The following is a 21,438-nucleotide window of genomic DNA, read 5'->3' as shown; positions in this document are numbered from 1 at the left end:
AATCGTATAGATTTATAGATATATTCTCTCGCCGCGTGTCTCTCTTTCTCTCTCTCAACCGATTAATATACTTTCGCAATTAATATCGGCGTGATATAAGCGCGAGCGCGGCAAAAATCGTTTCCATGCATGCAAATGAGCGACTCGGCATTAATTAGCGTCAACGTCGTCGAAGCGGGCCGGCGTGGCGTTGCGCGAGTATGTAAAAGCTCGTATGTCGTAAAAAAATTCTTACGTTGCGCTTTGCGCATGTATGTGTTGTCTGCGTGCATATACATGCGTGCGTGTGACTCCGATAAGCCATCCGTCATCCGATTGCGCGCGTAAAAAAAAATGCGCAAAGAAGCTGAATATCTGCAATCCAGATCATCGGCGCTAAAATAATCGGTTGCTAAGTACTTGCGATATTTCCAATCAATCATGCGCGTTTATCGATGGAAGAATTTTAAGTTTGTTTTTTGGTGCGTGGACATTCTAAATTATAATTTTGTATGATCTTTAAATCGGATCTTAAATAGTGATGCCATTTGATAAATATATAAAATATTTCAGAGAAATGACGACTGATTTATAGAGCAATATCATTTAAAAATTTGTCTAAAATGTTACGATTATAAAGATCTCGTATGATATCATGTATACGTTTTCCTATGCAATTAATACAGTATATTATTGTGGACACAGAGATTGATGTGTCCATCAACGTTTGACAACATATATTCCTCATATCGCGCCGTCTATATAATTACAATATTTCAAATACTAAAAATACGCATTCTCACTTCAACAAAATAAGGTTTTTTTGACACTGTCTCGTTGGTTTAAAAAAGAAGTTGCTATCATTTCTTGTTAACACGATTATAATATAGCTTTGATCATCTCGCGTCAAACGAGAAGAGTTGCTATACTTTTTTTGCTTTCGTTTTGCTGACTTGTAACACGCGCGAATTTATGGGTATCGTTTCTTCTGACAATAAACGCTTAATGAGATAAAAAAGGTTCGCTACAAATCACGCGAGATTTAGATTCTTACGCAATATTATACTTTGCCACTGTTATAATGTAGACATTTTTCTGTTGATTATCTAATGAATATCAGAAAATTAAATTTTTTTGGTATCTGGGAAAATAAGCAAGAGAATTTCTGAAATCATACAAATGTTATAATCGTCAAATTTAAACAATATAATACTGTAGTAAAAAGTGAAATTTAACAATAATGTGACAAATAACACACACACATTACGATTATACATATTATAACAATATTTTAACACAAGTGGCAGTGATTGTAAAGAATAGAGATTTCGGAAATTATTAAAATTTTTTAATTATACATCATTATATTTTCAAATATAGATTTTCAAATAAGACTCTCCTAAAAATATAGGTACTTGTAGTTTGCCATTTGCAATATTCTTTCTAGTAAGAACGAAGAGAAAGCGTCGTCCTCCCAATTAGCGCAATTTGCATTCGCGTCTTTCATTTCTTCGAAGGAAGAATAGAATCGCGACGAATCGAAACGAATACGAGGATGTTCGCGCAATGCAAAGGGGGAATAAAAATGAGAAAGAAAAAGTCTCGATCCACAGCTCGACTTATTAATGGCCGTCGTTCGAGAGCGCGAAAAGGAAGGCGTACGCGTCTTGTTTGCCTTTCCACCTAATTCAACACGCGCTGGGCCTCGAATATAATGCGCGAATATACGCGTATATATACGAACACATATGTATGTATACATATATATATATATATATATATATGCACATCGCGCCTCTGTCACGGGAATCGCACCTGTCCGAGACTCGTTCGTGCCGCGAGCCTTAAGCCTGTCAGCGAGATTCATATGTACTCGGATTGATATATCTCCGGTGAGAGTGCGAATTCGTTCGCGGTCTCTCTTCTTTCTCTTGGAGTTTCTTTCATCTTCTTTCGCATCTCGCCGATCTGACTGCGAGGAGGAGTCGCTCGGTCCCTCGTGCATTATGCGTTTAGTGTTCAGATACGTGCATATACGAAGAGAGTGCGTATACACCGAACGATAAAGACGCGGAAGAGAGAGTGGAATTCGTTTTACGTTACAAGCTGCAATTATTTTATGTGGCAGCTGTAATAGAGGATGTAGGATCTTTGCAGGGGATATAGTGAATGTTTCTCGCGTTTCATCGCACGATGCATAAAGCGGATGAAGTTATCAAAACGCTATTTCCGAAAAAGGAAAAAGGAAATGGTAAGCGATATTATATAATAGAAATAGAGAGGAATTAAGGCATAAATCTTCTTCCTTTTATGATTCAAATCATCTAACACACCCTTGTAAAGTCTAGTGAAAAATAATTACCAGTTTTATAAATCAATAATTATAGCCGATTCGAAACACGCTCCGCGATTAAGGAACCGCGTATATACATATATACGAGAGAGGCAGCGCGAAGAGATCGACACGTGAGAAGGGAGTGAATACACGCGTGCATCGCGATGACGTACGATAAAAAATCTCATTTTCGTTGCACCTTGCACGTAGTGGTTGCCACGCCCGCTAAATTATGTTTTCCCCAAATTGCCTCGCGCCACGCCCGCTCGTACGTTTCGGATCGAGAAGGGTTGACGGTCGTTAAGAGTCGGCCGATTTTTCTTCCGTCGGTCCACCGCTCGCATTTCATCGTTTAAACCCCCATCAACTAACGGCAAAAACTGAGAAAGAATAAACGTTGCGGGGATAATATTTAGAAATAATGTGAGGAGATTTACAAACTGTGTATTCTGACAAGTTCAGAAATGACTTTTGACGCGTGAAAGTAAAACACGAAGAACTATCGATAAACTTGGAGAAGATACGTGAAATAAATGTTGAACAAATCTAGACAATAAATTTTTTGTTTATATTTAATTATATTAAATTATAAATGTAATTATAATTTTTTTCCAATTTTTTATCATGTTGATCAAATATTATATCTCCAACATTTGCCGCAAGACTATCGAGACAGCGTGTGTATTCGCGGATTCATGATCTGGCGCTACAGTATCCAGCTTCTCTCGAGATTTCCGACGCACGAGCAAACTATGCTCTCGCCGGATGAATGGAAATCGCGTGAATGAGCGAGGATCGCCTTCGGGTGATCGAGAGAGGCAGAATGAGCAGCGGCGATCCGGTATGCGTGATTGAGAATGATCGAGCGAATCTCTGAACCAAGCTTCTTGCGATTCTTATAGCTCGCTTGCTTCAGGGAGATCGGCGAAATGAGGAATAATCCTCTCTTCGTGATGCACACGCACTTTCGGAAGTGCATAGAGAAGGAGAGATGGAGGAATGAAATAAAGGAAGAAAGAGAAAGAGAGGGAAGAAGAAAGAGAAATAGCCAAGTGCAGAGTGGCAGGCCACCGTTAGCGGCGCGACCGAAAACGCACCGCCTCGAGGCGCAAAATATGCAAACGACGCTTTAAAACGGGATATATCTGCACTTCGTACCGTCGTCGAGATCCGCTGGTACCACCTCGGATTTTACTGTTTTCACGATGCGTGCAGAAGCGTCACGCGCGATCAGACGGCACATCTGGGCCTCGCTTGGCGGTAAACAATTTCGTCATATCTTCGTATCCTGGTAGTATATTGAGGAAATAACGATGATGAATGTGCGAGAAACTCTTTTGACGCTGATTGTCGCACATGTAAAGACTTGCATCTTTCTGCAGTAGTAATCATTACATACGACGAGGCAATTCTTTGAGTGTTAGAGAAAAATTAATTCATATACAAGTATGTTTTATTTTTTTTTTTTCTATCAGTATTTTTATTTGATTTTGTAAATAAGAGAAATGTTATTTTGCAAATCAATTCAGGAGAATATAAATCAGAGAATATAAGTCAGCGAAATATAAATCCTACTTTTATGCAATAATTATACATTTCAATTATATATTTGAGATGTGCATAATAAGCAGATCCATATTCAAAGGATTTATGTGTATAATTTATATAATGATGAGTGTGTTATATTTCTTTCAAATAAAAAAACTACAAAAATGCAAGATCAAGTTCAAATTTGAAGAGAAAATAAATGCAAGATTGATACGAGTAACACATATGTGCATCCGACGCAACGAAAAAAAAAAAAAATATTAATTAAAGCCTGAGTAATGATATCTCCCATCTCAAAACCCCGATAATCTTCAGAAGGATTTCGTTATCTATTCGGAAGAGGATTCCGTTATGAGCGGGCCCGTGTAAACGTCGACGAAGAAGCTCACCGGAGCCTCGGGGGACGACCGGATCGAAGAAAGAAGAACGATTCGCGAGGGAACAAGTTGAAGCGAGGGAGGAGAGGGTTGCTCTACATATAAGAGAGCCGTAGCCCGAGGCGCGATTCGGCTACCGACATTCCCTCCGCTCTCTGTGCATAAGATTCGAAAGGGGGCTCGGAGGAAGAAAAAGCGAGGAAGCAAGATTCGAGGCGAACGGAAGGAAAAGAGAAGAAGAGCGAACTGGAGAAGATACGAAGGAAGAGAAGAGAAGGGAAGAGGAGAGGGAACGTTCATCTTATCCATCCTTCTGCCGTCCTCTCGTTCTTGCCTCTCCTAATGATAGCGTGCACGTTGCCCCCTCGGATGCATCGCGCTCGGCACCAGCAGCATCAGCAGCAACAACAACAACACAGCAACACCGGAATATATACAGAGCGGAGAAGAACACGACGGCCGGTGATGGTGAACCTAACTACCAGAGCACGCCTCCGCCTCCGTGCACTAAAACATTACCAGCGGCGGTCGACGCTGCCGTTGCTCTCGCTACCTTGTAGGGTATCATCCGAGGATATGTATAGAGGGGCCCTAAGTGCTATTCCGGGGCCCCCGAACACCGTCAGTGCTACCCTTCGGTCGTTCTTGCCGCTATCACGGGACCCGTGAGGGGAGGACGGGGTAATCGAGCCGAGGCCCGTGATTACCTATTGAGGGTGGAATTCATTATAGCGAAATCCATTTTGATACGCTCGCCGCTTTTTCTCCGTCTCTCCTTTTGTTCTGGCTGCCTTCCACTTCTTCTCCTCCCTTTCTTCTCGCGAAAGGGAGATAGGGAGCTTTAATTACGAGATAATTGTGCGGACACGGCGATGTTCTTCGGCGCGCTATAAATATATATATTTTTTTTAATTTCTACCTTATTTTCTACACTCAGAGATTATTCAATTTTTAACGAGTATATAGTTTTGATTATATCAACTTATTTGTATTATTTTTAAAAGAATTTTAAAGAACGTTTCGACTGTTTCGATTTTGATTTCGACATGTGAATATGTGAATACGGATATATTTGCGTATATTTTGCCATATCGTTTCTCTAAATTGTATATTTTTTTTATCCCAATATTAAATTATCCTGTCACACCTTGTTAGCTGTGGGTGAACGCAGCAAACGGAACCTTCAAAGCGACCGAGTGGAAGCCGAGTTCGGCTAAGAGATGTGACCTCGCCGACTGAGACCGTGCAATTTGTCTTCCTTTCTATAAAGTTGAATTTCAATTCAACGCGTGTGTGTCGACTTATCCGGCGGTAATTGGCGCATTTACCGCCAGACGCTGTCTACGCGCGAAACATGCTCGGATAACGGACACATACCGAAACAAGAAAAGGCGCTTGCGTACGAAACGATATAATCGTGTAATTTACACACACCACGGCGTCAAATATATATCCGCGCTGCATGCGGTTCAATATCTAATTTGCGGGCTACCGGGATAATTTCGCGCGCAATTCACGATTTAATCCTATATACGCTTCCGCAAGTAGACTTGAATGTATAACTTAATGTAACATTTGTGCAGCATTTTATATAATTTTTTAATCGGTGACACCGTTTTCAGAATGTGTGTATATTTCATTTGGATCTTTTTTTTGTACAAATCTGACATAAGTGCGTATTTATACAGATGTAATAATCTTTCAATTATAATTTTCCGTTCTGTTCTTTCTGACAGAAAATACTGATAAGATAAAAATAAGATAATTAATATTGCAGACTTAAATATATAAGAAATTGCACACGCGTGTCCCTAATAATTTAATCATTTCTTTTCAATGTCTATTAAATGTTTCTTAAATTTACGTTACTATACAGGATAGCCATCACAGGCTGAGATAGTATCGATGTCACCGGAAACGCATAGAGTCTCGTACAAAATGCATTGACTTACATTATAGCATTGGCTTTGCCGATGTTGAGCGCGAAATTGAAATTCAATTGCGCACACGGGGAGTAATTCTTTCGTCATCCTTGCTGTTCGTTCTCCACCGCGAACCTGCCTTGCCTCCTCCACCATCTTTTTTTTTCCGCATCCCTTTTTTCTCCGGGCGGGGTTTTTGCACAGTTTACTCCACGCGCTCTCGCCGCATAACACGACAGGTCGTATGTGACAACGATAATCAGCGAGTTAAGTAGGGTTTAATTTTCTTTGGGCGCGGGGGCGAGTGGAGAAGAAGAGAGAGGAGGAAAATGCGTGTATACACCTGCCAAGAAACACGCAGGCTTGTACACAACATAGGCGGACCTTGTGCAGACTCTCGTCGACAGAAAAGGGCACGAAGGGAGGCAGAAGGGAGAAAAGAGAGGAAAGAAACGAGTGAAGCGCGCGAGCTCTTGGACGGGGACACAAGAATATCCCGAACACGCCCGCACCACCTGTAATTGGGTCCAATCATCGTGGTTCTCATGCGAGATCTTCCTAAGGTCTCGTAGATCGATCGATACACCCGCTAAAATTAGTAGCTTCGAGTTTTAGTTCGCTCGAAGTTATAGAATCATGGGTATGGTAATCAAGTCGTATGATAATTACATATGGTAAGCATGTGTTTACATTTATGTAAAGAATGGCACTCACAATTACGCTGTGACTATGTATATAATTAGAAACGATTATAAAATTAAATCTTTTCGATTATAAATCGATAATAATTGCACGAGAATAGCGAAGATGCGTCTAGAAGATTTTGTGATCGAATGCGTGTCGTATTTTGCTACGAGGTATTCTAAACACTTGACGAACCAAGGATAACTGGAGCCAATCATCGTGATTTTCACACGGCACACCTGCCAACAAGATCCTGTAAATCAGCGTGAACGTGACAGCTCGCGTGAGCGGAAGAGATTCTTGTAAATCGCAAAATTATAACTAATTAAAGGAGTCTCTTATGAACTCGTTTGTACGGAAAAGAACAAGTCATAAAAAAGGAGTAAATTATGATATAAGAGAAGACTTTTGCAAGTGTACTTTATCATATACATCTTACAAGAACTTTTTTTTTTGCTTTATTACTTACGTATTTTTTATACGCTATGCTCCGCGATGGTGCATCTCTTTAAATTCCTTCATATTAATCTATAATAATAGACACACATAACTGATCTTTTTGATTATTTTTAAATTATGAGCTCTGAAAATATGTCGGTACGCTCTGTTATTTATTACATACGCTACTTTGAAATTTCCGCTAAAGATTAAAAATGAAGATTGTACTGGAGATTATTTACTCGATGATTTACGAAGATTTTTTTTTACCTGCGCAATTATACACGCTTTCATTCGCACTATGTTTTCTGCCACGCGCGCCGTCGACTTTAATCGTGACGGTACAGCCCTGATTCCCTATTTCTTCTTGTTTTCCAGGATCCGAATGAGAGTTGCTGGTTGGCTGCACCTACAGGAGCCACGTCGCATCTCCGAAGGCAGCTGCCTCGCCTCCTTGCCTACACGTAACTCTTATACAAGTCGATGGAACGACGGATAAGAACATCGATTGAATTCGAGTAAAGGTAAGACAACATCCATTTCGCATATATGCGGAGAACAACACAATTATTGCATGAAAAATTTGTAAGCAACATTATCAACTACTCGTTAAAGCCCGCTTATTTTTCATCGCTTAGCGTCTTGCAGTTTATGATTTGTTCGAAAATTTGAAATATCGCCGTGTGTGTGATTCGTCATACAACTCGTTTTAAACTACTGAAGATATTTATGACACTACTGTTTCCTCGTAGTTGCACAATGTAGCTTAGATGAAGAGCGAGTGGGCAGTAGAAAGGATAGGTGTTGGTAGGTTATATACTTTAAGCTGTGAAGCTGTTAATGACGCCTACGATGTTTCTTTTCGTCTACGACGAAAGCAGTTTTGAGCCACGACTTGTATCGATTCGAAAGAGCCGAAATTACCGCGACGTGAAAATATTGTTACATTTTTGTTATTAACGAATTTTCAGTGTGTCAAAAAATTACTTTAAAAAATATTTCCATTTATATTAAACTTATTTGTATATTTCTTATTTAATATTACTGCCATAATTACTATGCATTGATAAATACAGATCAGTCTTTGCACCTTTGAAATCCGCGATCTTGTCTTCAACAACTTGTCGAAGCATCAGTCGAATGCAGATAAAAAGTCATTGTGACTGTTTGAAGAGATTCCTCGCAAAGCGACCACTCTTGCTCGATCAGTGTTTGATTGATGAAAGTTCTTGGCAAAAAATTTTGAAACAAATAATCATAGCTAAAATATATTTATTGGCACTTTACTATTTTCTTGAAATCTCTATTTTCTTTAAATTATTTCTTTAATGAAACGATGCAGTCGTGTTGGTGGTGCGGAAGCTGCACCTTAAATAACGTAGCTCAGCACCACCTTCAATGATTTTTAACACGAAATTGTTGCGCCCACTCTGCATAGAAGAGAGAATTGTCTTTAAAATTAAAAGTTTCGATTGACATGTTTGCTGTGGCATTTATAGGTTGTTAGATTTACAGGCGTTTACAGAGAGACTGAAAAAGTCGATCGTTCTTTTTTGGTAAAGATAATCTCAATTATAAATTATGTCAATCCGTTTAGTCATCCTAATCGAAACAGTATTATTTTGCAATATTCTTCGTATCTGTATACATAAATATAATAAATGTAAATTCTCTATTTCTCTCTTTCCTTCGCTACTTCCTTTCTTTTGTATCTCGCACTTTTGTTTTTCCTCGTTTCCTCGGCCCTTTCTTTCTCTTCTCTTACTTCTGGTTTCCTTCTTTCATTTTCTCTCTTTACTTCTTCTTCGTCTTCTTCTTCTCTTCTCTTATTTTCACCATTTTTCTCTCTTTTTCATGCTGCATGCACTTTAAATGTGTTGCATGCGCGTGAACTTAGTGTACGCCTCCACCTGCTACTCGAGGATGAATCGAGACGTTGTAAGAAACGAAGAACCTTAACTCGTACCTTTATACAACACATTGAAAGATTTCCTCTTTAGCCTCTTTCAGTTCAGAAATTGCTTACTTTGTGCAATTTACGGCAACATGAGACGTACTATTAAAAATCGTTTATAGACATTAATTTTCAGAGTTACAAAAAATTAAATAAAATAAAAACACGATAATTTAAATTTCAATACCGCTTAATTACAAAAATTAAGAGTGCATATTCTGTAGAAATCTCTTATCACATGAGAAATATTTTACGACGAATGTCTACTAATTTCGATAATTTTGCGTTTTTATATCTATATTTTAGTAGTTTATTTATATATATAAGCTAATCGCTCCACTTTTATTATTCTGTCTTGGTGATTTCGGACCCTTCTGAAGCGAGGAGGTTGATAACCGGCGATAAAACGCGCGAATCGAGCCGTTTTCGAGGCGCAAAAAATCGCGTCGTAACGGTTAAGGGCCGTTAGGGTCTTGATCCGGGTTTTTTTGAAGGTGGCGACTCGCGCCGCGATTATTTTTCACCCGAGAAGCCGCCGGCCCGCGTAAAGGACAACGACGAATACTTTTGGGGGGCCAGGGGAATTCTTACGGCGCCGCGCTACCGGGCCCGATATCAGGAGGCATAATCGGCATTTTGGCCTTCTCTGAGAACGAAACGGCGAGGTGGGAACTTATGGCGGCGCCATGTAATGACATTAGTAAGGCGGGACGAGTCCGTATCTCATTGGTACGTACCGGAGATTCCATAGATGAGCCGTTGATACGCTCTTATTAATGCTGCTTATCTTTGCACAACGTGAGGCTTGTTTTCGTAGCTTATATATTCAAGATTTTGATCAAAGTTATTACTTATTTGTTTAGTTAATTATTTATAACGGGAAAGGGTTTTTTCGTAACGTTATTTAATGTTTAAACTACCAGCGGACTAATATCGAGAATATATTAATTAGATATATCAATTAGAATGTCAGTGACAAAAATGGAAATAAGGGAAAAGAAAACAAAAAAATAGAACAATGTTATTGAGGCTGATGAAATAATTTAAATAATTTCTGCTAAATAAAAGGTATACGGGACAAGTTAATTAAATTCTTTTCATAATTTTTTTAATAAAATGAGACATTTTTTCTGGCATAACGGAACAATTTTTATTTTAATACGTAATTTGACATATGCAGAAACTTGAGCACCTAAATAGGGATTTATCTTGTTTAACATCTCTCGCATTAATTAACTGTCCCGTAAAAGAGAAGGATGTCGAAAGCGAAGGCCTCTTTCAGTAACAACTTTGTTAAGAAATGAACGTCGCGAAATCGATAAGGTTTTTACTTTGACCGGTAATCGCCAGTGAGAATCGGCAGGACATCGGTACACCGCTGTCGTGTTGGCTTCTTATTTCGATGTGGCAGTGTCCTTATCTCGAGATACGCTCTCTAGATGCTGTTTCGTTTTGTGGTCTTTCTCTCTCTCTCTCTTTCTCTCTCTCTCTCTCCTTTTCCTCGGATTATCACGCATCTCATGCCTCAAGGCATATGGTGTCAACAGTGGCGATAGGGAAACTCCAAATGGTTATCTTTAACTCGTCGCAATATTCTTATGCAATATCTATACATTAATTAGCATAAATAAACGTCGCGTCGAGGGGAAAATGTGCATCAAAATTGCTAAAGTTTTACATCGATATATCATGAGTAATTTGTGAATAATTTTATAGGTATTATTAAGATATAACATTTTAACAATTTTTTAAATATTTTTTTTCCAAAAACAATATACGTTCGGGTATTTTGGAACATCCTCACGTATCGCGCGATAATGTCCGGCAGCGACGCGCATCCCCCCGAAACGTGGCTATCCACGTTCGTCTTCAGGTAAGCGAGGAAGGTCAAAGGCATGCGCGGGCCGTAAAGCGGACGCGGGTTCGCCACCCGCGTGCAAGAAATAATAATAATTAAACGCGCTTAATTACCGGCGAGTCGCGCCGCGTAGGATTCGGACGGGCGATAACTCTCAGTCGGCGGGAGAATGGCCGACCAAAAAGCATTTGGTAGGATATTACGCGAGTTGTGTGTTGCGCGAGAGTGTGCGCAGTTCATTAGAGTGGATCCTTTTCGGCCGGACAGGACCGCTGGCAGGAACAGAGAAAATGAGAAAAGGAAGAGGGAGCGAGCGCGCAAAGATAGCTGCAGAAGCACGAAGCAGTTAATATTGTCTCCTGGGGGCATATTTTATGGCAGATACAATCTTTAGGATGCCTCGCTAAAAGCTACACGTGTTTATCAGCGTATATAAGCCTCTCCTCTTCACCCCCGCCCGTCTCTCTCTCTCTCTTTTTCTTTCGTCTCCGACACCCGTAAGTTTATTCCTTTTTAAGGGCTCCCGTGCCCTTCGATGCTGTAATTTCTTTCGATGGTAATTTCCACCGCAGTTTACATCCACCCCTGTCTTATCGTTCTTGGATTTATTAATCAAAAGTCTCACGCGTTTCCTTCGTAACATATTTACTTTCGGACAAGAAACGGCGAACGACTTTCTTTTTGCTAAAATTGTTTTTCGTCGATAAGCGCTGCAAGAAATTTGGGAACATTACGTATGTAAAAATAAAGTTGTTGTACAAATCTCGACATTAAATATATTATTTCAGGATATCTTGGCATGCAGACACAAAAATAATAATTTAGTATTAATTAGTATTTTAATATTACACTACCTGAAAAAATGTTGTAATCCTCATGTTATACATATAAAAGAATGGAGATACAACAAATACTTCAAAATAAATTCGCTTGAAAAGTGTTCTTATTACGTTAAAGCTCTAAACTTATGGAGGAAATTCGGACATTTGGCGTAGTGTTAAAATATAATATTTAAAAGAAAAAAATATATATCTTGAAAACGTGAATAAATTTATCTAAATATAAATTTTATGAAATTGGTCGTACAATTTTCGTGAAACTTTTGTCACTTTTTACAACAATGCTTAATTTTGTTCATCCATATTCTTATAACTTACATTCTTAAAATTTCACAATAAATTATAAAAGAGTTTGAAATCATTCGCACTTTGAAATTAAAGTCCCCATTACTTTACATTACTTTACAAGATATATAAGTGTGGTTCCCATATCTACGATTATGAAATTTCACTCGCTTATCGTCTTCGTGAGCTTGTATCGTGTGGAATGAGTACATGAGTGCACCTGCATAACGAAGGTCGCTCGTATACACTAGCTTATCTGCCGGCTGATGATACCTTCGTTGCACAATGATGTGCACCTACTCATCTCTCGTACCCCAAATCATTCCCGATACCCCCTGAGGCGTCGCAGTCGAGATCCGGACTCCGGTAGCTGCGCTTCTGATATATTATTTTCTTTCGTTCTACCGAGAGAGAGAAAGATGTCTACCTTCTCGGTCGGCGATACTTATCGAATTTTGCAATATCAATTACCGCAATTTTCCTAATTTATCCGCGAGTCCGTGTTCTTAATGTAGCGACCGCTACATTAAGCTCGACTGCAATTTGCGAACATTCATTGGCTGCGACATTTAAATTCGGGAAGAGGGTTCATCATTCCTTTAAAATGCGGTGACCAGCAGGAGCATAATCACATATTTGCGAGTTTTCTCGTTTAATTATTCTGCAAAAAAATGCAATAAGATGTCGAACATAGATGTGAAGAAATCTACAAGATTATATTTGCACATCATATTATTTTATTTTTAATTGTGTGATTTTATCTCAAATAATGTTGCATTTGATTCAGTGAATATAATTAATTACTATCCAGATCAAGAAATATTTCTACAGATGTATATCATTATTTTTATTTTGCTCTTGTGTGCGATTCTTGATTATTATTCTTAATTATGAAAATTATAAAAAGTTTGGTCCTAATTGCAATTTTCATATTTTTCGAACGTAATAGATTTATAAAAATTTCTTGTCACACAGTTCAACTTCCTTTCCGTTCGACTCGACGTTAATTTATGATCCGTTTAACCCAGAACTATATATCGAATTGCGAAAATGATGAATTTTCATCGGCCATATATAATTGACGAGAGAAACCGCCACCTGTGTTTCTGAAAGTTGCATGCCACGTTATTGCGTTTAATAACTTTTAACAGAACGTATCTGATATCTCGTCGTCTCGACTACCGCGCGGTAAAACGGTACGATAATAATAATATTAATCGATTATATTGCGCTAAAAAAAAATGATAATTCGCGCGATACGATGCTGAAAAAGCAGGATAATAATCACGCGCGCGAGCGTAAAAGAAGAATGAGTATTATGCAGGTATATAACAATCTCTTTTACGACATCATTCTCGCGCACATATTCACAACTTTGCTCGTTCTTGAACGCCGGCGAATCAATCATGTTAATTGTGTTATCGTTCCATGCGATCATCGCATATATTTATACGAGAGATGCGGAACAATAATCTCGATGATGAGGTGAAGGCAGTGATTTTTTCGATATTTTTATCGTCTTATTCTGCAAAAAAATACAATAAGATGTCGAACACAGTGTAGAGAAATCTACAAGATTATATTTGCATATCATATTATTTAACTTGTCACTTTATTTTTGTGTGATTTTATCTCAAATAATGTTGCATTTTATGGTAGAAGATTACATGTGAATATGACAAGTAAACAAATTATATCTTTTTTAATGATATTTGTTAGATCACAGTCTTCACTTTTTCTCTATTTATATATATCTATTTTGGTATCAGCGCGAGGTGTGAAGACCAATTGATGTTTCAATCTCTACTACTCTCCTTAATTTCGTCCGTCTGTTATTAAAGCTCGTACTTGTGAACTTTAGGACACCCCGTCGAGATGCTCGTTGATGTAGCACGAGAGGAGACGTCAGAATGGCGCCGAAATAAAAATCGAAGATCCGCGCGCGACCAGCGGCAGATAAAAACGAAGAGGCCGGCCGTGGAGAAGCGCTTGAATTTGCATATTCAACGCCCGGTCGTGTTACAACAATAAAATGCCGCTAAACACGTGTTCCGCGGTATGTTACAGCCTGTCTCTCGGCACTCGGTACCATCGGGGCCGTGCCTCTTTTCGCGAACAGGTAACACGGCCATAATCGCAAATTACCCCGAGACTTTGAGCTTGTGTACGTCCTCGTGATTACACGTTCTTCTCGTTTACATTCGTTCGATACGGAAGTATATATCGCAAATTGGCTCGCTCGAAAGGTCTCGCGTGAAAGTTCTAGTTTGATAGTGAAATGACGGGTGGATACGTGTATACGCGAACGTTCCTTGCAGCTATTTACATACGTGACGAATAATAATGCCTCTTGCTGTTCTATGATTTGCCTTCACAAGTGTTCTTTAACATCGATATTTTACACTCTCTTTCTATAACATAGTTTTGCAGAAAATTTTTTTTTAAATACAAGAAAAAAGTAATCATTTTTTTCCATGGTAATTTTGATTTTAAAAATGTTCTACTATTTTGCCATAATTTTAAGAAATTTAAAATAACTCTCAAAAAATACATATTTTATTAACTTAACTTTCGTAAGAAATTTATTTCGAGAAGAACAATATATTTAATTCGTTACAAAAAAAATTGTCTAGCATGTCATGCATTATTATAAATATGATAAATTACATTAAATTTTTTTCATCATTTTTCTAATTTAAATTTTTTCAAAATTGTATAATTAATTGTTTATATGTTTAAAATTTAATTATTTTATTCAAGAGAGAAATAATGATAAAAAAAATCGGAAAATTGATCGTTGGCATAATTTATAAAGGACAGATTGCAATTCGCAGCACACTACAGTCACACTTTTACTAATAGCGTGCGTGCGTACATGCGTGCGTGCGTGGGCGCGAGCGATTGTCTGTCCGTGTCTCTTTTTGCGCCTAGATCGCTCGCGGCAAAAATGAAAATAGCTCGGTTCGCTCGCGGCTATAAGAGACAGTTGGCGAGCCGCGTACCTAACGTAGGCCTGGCCGCGCGCGAAAGGGCGGACAAGTCGCGTGCATGCGTGTTGCGTCGAACACGTCGCTTAATTCCACCACTGATTTACGTACTGATTTACGTACTACCGCGTGTCACACGACGCGCATATATAGGTACGTGCGACGTTTTATACGTCGCCAATTTTGTTCCGCGCGCCAAATGTCACGCAAACAGACGGACAAGCCGCGCCAATGCGCGGTTCTTTCTCGAGAGAGTAGTGTCGTAATCTTAATTAAAAACAGATTGAAGCATGTGCGAAAAGCTTCCCGCTACATATACTCCCGATATACCCATACGAGATTGATATATAGACAATCGATTGTCAATCTGAACAGGTGGTGTTACGTGTTCATTTTCAACATTATTCTTTTACAAGTCACTGTCACTTTGTCGCTTTTTATCGCTTCAATCTGGGAAAGAAAATATGACTTTATAGAAGTTTACGCGAGAAGTTATAATTATTTTAACGATTAACGCGCATATGATAAAACACCTGCTCTCCTGTATAATTTGCCTTTTGAGAAAAATTAATTTGCCGACATCGGCATTCGGGTTTTTTTTTTTTACAAATGACCGAGATATTGCAACTTGGGAAGGCGCGAATGATAGATTTTGCCGCACCCTGCCCGCTATCGAGATTACGTGTATTGTCACGCCGATTGGCGTTGCGTAGTTATGTCAAGTTTATACGTATATCGCTGTAATAGGCACGACACGACCGACACGTCAAAAGAGAGACTCGATATAGAGTCGGTCCCCTCGCAGCAGAATGCTGCAGGCACATGGGCGGCACGGATTCAACGGGAAACCGGGCCCACCGGCATTTTGAAACCGGTCCCCGCGGATAGGTCCGGAATGACACCTACGCCCTTACACGCGGCTGGCGAAATCGATCGAAGCGCAACGAATTTCGTTGACGTGCCGATTTCCATGTCCAATTGGCACGTGTCGGTTCCTGCGGATTTCTCAATAGGCGTGAGATAATTGAGGTCCTGCGTTTGAGAGACGCGGAATTGTGAAAAAGAAATTTTATATATAATCATCATAGGTTGAAACTGAGAGAGAGAGAGAGAGAGTGAAAGAAAAATTAGGCGAGCATTTATGTAAATAAATTAAATCGAATGAAACGTTACAATCTGAATTAAAAAAAAATTATTTTAACAATTTCGTCTCTCGAAGTGTGTTTAGTTTTCGCAGATGTTGGAAAAATCTAGATTAAATCTTATGATTCGCAATTTTCCCTACCCCCCACACAACTCTGAGATTTCTTTCTAATATTTATTTTATATACCTATAATATCTATAAAAAATATTTTTTTATAATATCTTATATAGATATCTTATAGAATATTATTAGAAAGAAATCTCTCAGAATTGTGTAAAGGAGGGGGGGGGGGGACTCTATAATATTAATATATTATATTAGGAAGAATATATGTAATATATTATTTTTATATTATATTTTATTATTAATTTCAAAGGAGATCAAGTCAGTCGATGAGACACAAAGCATATATAACTTTCGTTGAAAAGCTTAATTACTTTGTCGCATATCAGAATGTATATAATTCTTATCTCTCGCGATCGCGAGACCGGGACTAAAGGATGTGAAGAGTGGAAGGTTGTGTTTCGTGGGAATCGATTCAACGATTATACGATCGTCGTTAATTCCCGTCAAGCTTCGCGAGTGTGATACTAATCCGGCAATCGACCCGAAGAGAACGACACGATCCGGCGCGTTTCTTCTTATTTCAAATGAGACGCAAAAACCTCTTAATCCGACGCAAGAATGGACACTGCGTGACGGCTCCTACATTCGGCTGCATCCACGAGAATGTAACCGATACACTCTTGCATGGCTTTACAATCGGTAAGTCCTCGACTCGTTGTCGACTCCTCGTCACTTTGCCATTTCTCGACGTTTGTACCTATCTCGCTTGTCGTCACTGTTATCGTACCCGTGCAAAAGGATGTCATAAATCTTACAGAAAGGCTGTAAGGTTTTAAAGTCATTTAATATGTTGAAATTAATTTCTTAAAGAAATTATTTTCTCTAGGAAGAATAAAAATTAGGTCTACATTTTTATATTACATTTCTATAAATTACACATCGGATTGGACAATTAATTATTTGCTCAGACCTCAATTTTTGTTCGCTTTTAAAAAAGGTAATCCGCGAAAAAAAGTTTTAAATAATATTATCAACATTGTAATACAATTTGACAGGAAATAATTCCTCGTGAATATATTTGTAGATGTACATTTTTATTTTTATTAGTTATATGTATGTATGTAAATTTTAATTTTTTTTAGCTATACCTATAGAGGAACAAAACGATCTCGGTTTTCTATAGAGATTAATGTAACTGTAATTTTAAAAATGCTCTTAACGCGCATTCCAATTTTTCATGAATCGTGACAAATTGTGTAACAACTTTAGGCGATTACTCACTTTATCTTTTGGAACACAAAGGCTATAATTCTTTAGGCACCTCTAATTCTAACGTTAAGATTGAACACTTGCGCGTCCTTACGCGCATTATCATAAGAAGCAATCGTTTATACATTCTCGCGCATTATTGTAAAAGATATGCGTGGGATGAGATAAAGAATAGCGATATAAGTCGGCTTTGCGCGATTCAATTGAAGCGCAATAGATGTTGCCGTACGGAGGCTATTGTGACTTTCTCATAATCTGCGATTCAATGAAATTACGCGAATAAGTTAGGAGAAGCAAACAGCGTTGATTTTTCTGTATTATAAGACGCTGATATTTTCTTCTTTTCTCTCTCGCTTTTTTGTTCTCTCTTCGAATTCATCGTAGTCAGAAATATTGTGCTATTTATGTCTGGCGAATGTACAGACCAACAAAACTTAATCCTTTATTCCATTCAACTTGTATATTGAATATTTTATTGATTGAAATTAGTTGAGATTGAAAATTATTTTACTGAATTTTAAAGATCTCCTTTTTGACATTTTTTAGAATTTCAGAATATCCTTTGAATTTTCGAATCAGCCGCTTTTGCTTATTGTTTTTGACATATCGTTGAGACTGTCAGATCGAACAGCTTTTCTCGATTAAACGCGGCGCCGGATAAGGCGGCTGTAGCTTTTCACCTCCGCCTTAAACGGGATAATTAACCGTCTCTGCTCACTTAACGGTAAAGTACGATATTTCAGGCCGGCGCGGTACAGCGTACCGTATATTCTGTATCCGAAGGCAGTGCAGCCTCCTCTCTCGCGCCGTCCCATACGTTGCCCGCGCATTACACACCTTGTAATTTTGTTCAATTAAAAAAGGCCCGATAGCGCCGAGAGATGCGGCGCTCGCCCTAGAGACCGCGAGCGCGTTCCTATTAGCGTCGATAATTGCACCGAGCCCTCGTCGAGGGAAGAAAAATGCAGTACGCGCACAGTAACCTAGGCGAGAACAACAGGCATCGAAGTATATCTTAGAACCTGATGAACGCGTCTGTAATCACGACTTTTTTCAACCCAATTGACTTGCTTAATTGGAAATATTTTTAAGATAAATAGTTAAAGAATTTTTTCCAGAATTTTTCGTGTAATTAAAATTTCATTCAAGATTTATCAATCAATTAAATATTTGTAACATATTAAAGATATGAATTATATATATATATATATATATGTATATATACACATATATTAAAAATTAACACATCAATTTTTAAGAATCAAAGATGATCCGCTATTTACATGACAGTAGCTGCGTGTCGTCGATAAAAAAAAATAAAGTAATGATACAGTCGTTAAATGAACATTATGGCCGTGCATATAGAATTCGAATAATCTCATAAATAATTATAAATTGGGATCGCAACAAGTGATTCCTAACCCGACAATAAAGTTGCAACAGAAATTATCTCTCGACGCCACGCACAGTGTAAAGCGCACCTGCTTCTTCTTTGCACGCACTACACTGTGCGCACCAGTCTTGCGCGATAAGAGAATCCAATTTAAACGACAGTCTTGTAATTTTATATGGAGAGCGAACAAGCAATAAAATTCATTTTTGCCGAAGCTCGATCAAGCAGGGTGCGCGCGCGCCCTATAGTTAGCCAGATGGAATCATCAAAATTCGAAAGTTACATGATAATTTTAATCGCGCAGGCATATATTCATTAACGTTTTCGGCAATAATAATATAATAATAATAACAATGTGTAGCGGGTAACAAGGTAATGATATATCTGGCGATGTTGCTACGTCTGGCATAATGCGTTGTCAGAGTTTTTCCCGTCGATGACGCCTATTATCAAACAAAGATTATATATGACAACTGTCTTTTTTGTGTGTCCCATGTTATTACTTTTATTGGCATAAGTATATGTTATTATATTCTGTGAACATTCAGATTCTCATACATCATAAAAGTAATTGAATTTTCATTTATGTAATTTTATATTAAATATATTCAATCGAATAAGCATGCGCTTTATTAACTGCGCCCGGGCTCTCATAGCCAACTCAATTTGAGATTTAACTATTTATTAATTGAATTTTGTTGACTTGCTGAAAATTTCACACGAAAAAAGAAACACGAATTTGCATTGCGCTCAAGGTGAATCTTTTTAAGACGAATTTTATGTGATTCTTGCGATAAATATTTCTGTTAGCGCAGAACTCATTAATAACGCGATTATTAGGCACAACGCCAGGAAGGCATTACGCTATTCAGATCTTAACCCAATTGGCATATGACAATCGGCTATACATTACGCGGGCCTTATTCACTTTTCGAATTTATCTTCTTTCTTGCAATATGCAATTGCACCGTGTGACGATACCATCTATAATTTTTCCGCTCTGTTTTCGTTCTCTGCCGAAGATCGCGCTCGTCAAATAAATTTTTACTTGTCACCGACAGCTTCGACTTGTCACACCTACGCATTGTTCGAAATACGAACAAATGACAAACACTTGACAAATGAATACTCCTACTCGAGGAAAAAAAAACATAACTTTTATGAAATAATTAAAAATAATTTGATTGTCATTTGATTATTATTAATTTAGAAAACTTCTTTTTCTTATTTTACTCTATTATTTTACAACAACAATTAAACACAACAGAATAAAGTTACAATCGTCAAATTGTCATTGAGTGTCAATAGAGATATTAGAAGTATTTCCAGTGATAATATCTTTGGAATGATAATACGATCTCGACACATATTGTCATTGTTTTATTAATTAAAATTGTTTTTTCTCACACACTCTTGTATTTTTTGAGAGAAGAGAAAATCGGCAAAATATAGCGAAAGCAACATTGTAAGGAAAGGAATTCGTCTCGCTCGCGCACGATACACTCGCGTGGATGGTAAGTCGGAACAGAATTTACGGATCAATGTTTTTAACGGTGAAGGCGAAAGGTAGAACATACAGCAAGGAGAGAACGGGTGACATAAATCGCTCTTGGGAAACTTTCATCAAAGACATAATTGGATCGTAGCCAATCGCGGCCGATTCGTCATCTCGACGGGCGAGAAAGTATTCTATCCGTCAAAACTAAACGATCCAGGCGATGAAGTTTCCGCGATTGAAAGTTTAGGACAGGACGTCTCTCAGGAAAAGAGACGCAAAGTCAAGACGAGCAATTTATGGAACGAGGAGAAAGGATATCGCGGATGGTGATGGCGGAAACGGACCGACGTGCGATATCGAGATCGATATCTGCGGTCTCTCGCGAATTAGATGTCGGCGCGTTTCCGGTTGCCTGATGTTGCGATTGCCGTCAGCTATTTTCTCGCCGCCCTATCGATATAACGCGTCTTTTTTTCTCGCGGCTGTTTTCTAATGGAATTAAAAAGAGCCGGTTATATACCGCCTTGTGCACAAGCCAGCACTGGAACAAACAGATCCAATAATAACGATCGCAACTAGATCGTGGCCTAGGGGTGTGACACTAAAAGGCCGTTTTGAAATATCGAACAACCGGATAATTGCAACCACAGGTGGCTTTGCGACCGAGATTAGAATCAATTTTTATTAATGAATTTTACAAGTAGACGGTTATTGCCCGGCTCTGACAGTTCGTATTGACATATTATAGAATGGATTAAATAATCTTGTAGCTTGTCTTCTCGAACGGTGAATAGAATCAAATGCAGATTATTGAAAATAATCATTTAAGTATATCATTTGAATATTTATTTATCGTGATAA

General features: G+C 38.3%; 1 long non-coding RNA gene across 5 annotated transcripts in view; it reads left to right on the top strand.

Moving 5' to 3' along the window:
* LOC145939787 (uncharacterized) overlaps positions 1 to 21,438 on the top strand; it is a 268,796-nt gene that overhangs the window by 53,169 nt on the left and 194,189 nt on the right. For 4 of the 5 annotated variants that reach the window (XR_014425899.1, XR_014425900.1, XR_014425901.1 and 1 more), the window contains exon 7: positions 7,662 to 7,807. This is a non-coding gene — a long non-coding RNA (uncharacterized LOC145939787). Of the gene's footprint in view, positions 1 to 7,661; positions 8,255 to 21,438 lie in introns of those variants that run through there. The other variant, XR_014425898.1, reaches the window with a different exon arrangement.

This window comes from Prenolepis imparis, unplaced genomic scaffold (assembly GCF_030444845.1).
Source record: "Prenolepis imparis isolate NDT839.2.m4 unplaced genomic scaffold, iyPreImpa1.0 SCAF_8, whole genome shotgun sequence".
Classification (NCBI taxonomy): domain Eukaryota; kingdom Metazoa; phylum Arthropoda; class Insecta; order Hymenoptera; family Formicidae; genus Prenolepis; species Prenolepis imparis.
Note: the sequence above shows the minus strand (reverse complement) of the source record. Positions and strands in the feature narration are given on the sequence as shown.